This window comes from Cyanistes caeruleus, chromosome 4, assembly GCF_971803275.1.
Source record: "Cyanistes caeruleus chromosome 4, bCyaCae1.hap1.1, whole genome shotgun sequence".
Classification (NCBI taxonomy): domain Eukaryota; kingdom Metazoa; phylum Chordata; class Aves; order Passeriformes; family Paridae; genus Cyanistes; species Cyanistes caeruleus.
In genome coordinates, this window is record NC_141704.1 from 47,811,831 (window position 1) to 47,816,596 (window position 4,766).

Sequence of the window (4,766 nt, forward strand, 5' to 3'; positions counted from 1 at the left end):
CTTTAAAAATTTGTCTTCCTTTATCTACCCCCAAAAAGATTTGAAAAGTTTCCAGCACTGTGTTCTTCCTTTTCGATGGTACAGTACCTTGGCAGCATTTCCTGAAGGCTTTTCCTGACCTCCTACCATAATTGCTTTGAAACCTACAGCAATCTCTGTAGGGTCTTCTTAAAAGAGTATTACAAAAATTAGTAATGCAACTATTTTTTTCATAGATTTAAAGATGAAAAGATCACATTTTCTGATGTTTATGAGAGTAAAGTGTCTGCTTTTTAGATCTTCCATAATTTTCCTATTTTATCTTTTTTTTTTTTTTTTTCTTTCTTAAAAACATAATAGGTACACCAAATTGCACAACTATATCAATATTTCAAAAGCTACCAAATCTTGCACATGCAAAAAAGGAAGCTTAACAATCTTTGCTAATCTCTAATGCAAGATGCATCCATTATTTATGAAGGCAGCAGACAAAGGGGAACTGCTCTTGAATGGAATCCTAAATGCTCCACAAGAGAAGCCCACAGCACAAGATTCCCTCTTACAAAGCTACTGACCAGTCTCTCTGGAGATCAACTCTGAAAGTTAGTCTCCAGAAGGTCTTATACTAACTGTGTGTGAACTGGGTTGATATTTGTAAAAGATGCTAAGAATGAAGATAGAATCCTGCTATCCAAGCATCATTTTGTACCTTTCTCTCTCTCTTCTTTATTTTTTTATTTTTTTTTTCTTGGTGGAGGCCCTTACATGGCAGGTAGGGGAGCATGTCTGGATCCAACATAATAACCTTTCCTCCCTCTGGGTGGGTATTCACTTTTACTAGTGTATCTGGTGCTAGCCTTAATGCCTATTAATTCTTAAAAATGGCTCAACGAGGCCAAGTTGCAATTTCCTGAAAGCTGAGTTTGATAGATCTTTAAATACTATTTGTTTCTGCCATGGCTGATGAAGATTTTCTGTATTGATATTCCATATTGAGTTGGAGAGGAAGGGTTTGACATGGGTGGGATCTTTTATCTTGTCCACAGAGAATCCATTTTGGGGTATCCCACTTCAGAAAAGGCAAAATTGTTGGCAGATTTTCATAAGATGAGCAACAAGAATGCTCAAGAAATAATGAGGGCACAGACCCTGAGGAAAGGCAGGTTATCTTCTGTGGAGAAATGAAGAGGGAGGAAGTGACATAATGTCAGCCTTCAAATGTGTTTTTTTTTTTCAGACACATTGAGGCCTGCCAGGGAGAGGACAGGAAATTGTCTGACCTCTGTGTACATGTCGGATAAGACCAGAAAAAATGTGCTAAGTGGGATAGTGCACATGCATCACACAGTTTGGACATTAGTGAAGGTTTTTAATAGTAAGGATAATGAAGTATTAGAGTATATGACCTGGGAAGCAGATCTCTAAGAGGAAGCTGAAGAAGCATCTATGGGAAGTGGCATGGGTATGGTCTATCCTGCTGTAAGGATGGATTAGAGGACCTCCCAAGCTCCCTTCCTGCCTGCTATTTGTGAGTCTATTGCTATATATAAACATTTCCAGGATATTTCAGATGGAAACACATTAAAAAAATATCTGGGACATAATTGAAACTACACTTCTTAGCACTTTTTTGAGATGAATTTTCTTCCATAATCCACACAACACGTACAAAACACCTACAAAGCCCTGAAACACCTGAATGGGGGCCCAATGTGAGGACAGCAAGAAGTATGATGCCACACCACTGAAAATGGTGGGAAACCTTTCAAAACATTTTGAGCCAACTCAAGAGCTCGGTTATGGATCTGAATTAGCTCTTTGTTTCCTTCTTGCTGTATTATGTTCAGTAAAAATAATAAAAAATAAAAAATACCAGGAAGAAAAGCACAAATGTAATAGAAAATGCTTTCATCTCCCTAAGGTTTCGAAATGTTCAAACTTTTTAAGAACTGGGGAATAGTTCTCCTCAGGGAAACTGTTTTCACCATTTCCCCCTCGTCTCATTTACTAAAAAAACTCAGTGCTTTGAACTTAAAAGGAATCACATAGAAATGATGGGTTTATGAACATGACAAGGAGGATGGTGTCCGACATGTTTTTTCCCTTAGAAGTATGTTCCGGTTTTCTCTTTGTGAATTTAGACATGTTAAATTCTCTATTCTTTGTTTTAACCACATACTAAAAACACTGCCTTTATAGTTTACATCAACATTAAGTATAAGCCTGATCCTTGTGCTCTGAGCAGAATAATTCTGTATGTCAGAGCCTTACAAGGAGTTTAACTTCAGGGGAACAAGTTCTTAAAGGAAAACTACAAAGCACAGAGTGCTCTTGTGCCATGTAGTGAGCTAAAGGGAAAAGGTGGGATGTACACTATATTCTGGGAGACACTTAAGAAACCATGAGATAATTCTCTAAGTCTTTTGTCCTCCCTTCCTCATCTTCTACTCTTTTCTCCTCCTTCCCCACTATGCTTTCTCCCCATTTTGTGACCTCCCACAGCTGCCCTGTGCAAATGCTGCATGGTTGGACTGGGGTTCACCTTCAAACCATTCTTGAAAGTGAGTTTCAAATGGCCTTGAGCATTTTGGCTTAAAATTTAAAATCTCTTCTGAAAAAATATGAGCATATTGGCTTTATTGCTAAACCAACGAATGTTTTCAAATTCACTAGAATTTCCTTCAGTGTTATTTTTGTTGTTGTTTCCAATTTGCATATCTTTGTCCTTACCATTAAATTAGAAGACCAAAAATGGCACAAAGAGTTAGAATCACAAAACAACTGAAGATGTTGGTTTGTATCCTCCCTTTTTTTTACCCTTTTTTTTTTTTCACCTTAGGTTGATAGCACTACATCGACTTAGTGTCTTACTTATTATTGCGTGAAAAATTCAAATTAAGGAAATCAGACAGTTGTAAATTGCTGGCATATGTAGTCGTAAATTAAAGAGCAGTCATCAACAGAAATAAAAGCCTGAAATGAATGAATTTGAGTTCTGAGGATGCACTGAGAAACTGAAGAAAGACATCAAAGCCAGCAGGGAAAAAAAATTAACAACTTAGCAAGGAAAACTGGCTTTTAAGAAAAGACATTGGATTCAGCAAAGTGGTGCATGGCCCAGAGAAGATAAAAATAATGAAGAAGAACAGCGGGGACTGCAATAAAAATGGTTGGAAAAGAATACACCCTGGAAAGTAGTTTGTACAGTTTTTGCCAACAAAACTCATTGCAATTAGGCAATTATAAATGCCCGGGAATTTTCTGAAGATGAGATGATTTGCAATTTAATATTGTTATAATGTTGGTAACATGTCAGGGAACAACTGGCCTTTTAAGCCAGTCAGATCACCAGGTTCATGAACCAGCTTCAGAGAGAAAACTCAAGGAATCCCCCAGTAGTTTTTAATAGTTGCATGACAGCCTAGAGGGTCAGAAAGTAAAATTATGTCAGGGATTATCTTGTAGCCCTTCCTTGTACTTTTAGTCTCATTGCCATTATGGGTTGCAAATACCAATTGTGTGTTTGAGAGACTCTCATACATCCTATGCTAAAACAAAACCCATTTCCCAAGCTGTAGATAACTTTGTTGTATACTCTTCCATGTGGATTTGGGCTCCTCATCACTTCTGAGAACTGTTATTGTCACCATGATAGTGAAGAATTAGATGGGGGTTAACTCCAAAATACATGTATCACCAGCAGCACCTATAACACCTTTTCACAAGTCTGTGAACCTAATTCTGATCCCACTTAGCCTAGTTTTATGTGAGGGAACTTCAACAGAGTGACTCCTAGTTTGCTGCCATATAAGGGAGACTGGACCCAGTATGACTCAGCCCATCACTTGCCAGTCTATTCTAAGCAAGACTATAATAAGAGTTTCCACAAAGGAAGCTTAGTTTGCTAATATGCAAAAGAGAAAAAAAGAGTAGCAAAAGAGTGCCTTTATAGACATTTGTTCCACATTTTTTTGGCTTTTGAGCTGGATATGTCTACACAGACTATAAATATTTGCTCAAGGCAGATGTGGCATACTTTTGAGCTACCTGTGTTAATTTTAATATACTTCATGCAGTGGTAAAGATATGACAGCACAGGCTGGCAACTGGAGTACAAGTATCCTGGGCACACATAGTAGTCACTTGTCCATGCCACCACTTTTTGCTTCACTTGCTAATTATGTTAACGCTAGTCTGGATGTTGTAAAATCACTTTGCCTGAAGAAGAATGGGGCACGTAGAATCCTTCCTGAAGATAATGTTTTGGTAGGAGGGGTGCAATTCTCTCGTTTTCTGAGTCACTGAAATTCAGCTATTTCCTAAAGGACCCTTTAATCAGGACAAAGAATGAGTTTGTGCTTGAGGAAAGCACTCCCAGTGCACGGCTAACCCCGCATTTTGCCTCTGAGAAACATTACTTTGTTACCTCAGATTTTATAGCAAAGGCAAAAGTGTTTGTAGTATCTTATTAATGGAAAAGCTTATTAACTCAGTTGGAAAGACAGGTTATAAAAAAACATCCACGATGGCTGCAGCTATGGGGCTATACCCAGCAAATGCCTCAGGCATGCAGCTTTACCCACATGGGGCTGGTTTGCTCAGGTGACTGTTGATACTGTATGTGTTCCACAGCAGCAGCCCTGTCACCTCTACAAGGTCATGCTATTTGCCTTGAATGTTGCTTTTAACATAAAACCACTCTGAATGTTAGAGGATGCTCAGCTACTCACGTAAGAGGTCATTCTGAAAGCAGCATGTTATCCTGTAGAATATAAATCAAGTTATAT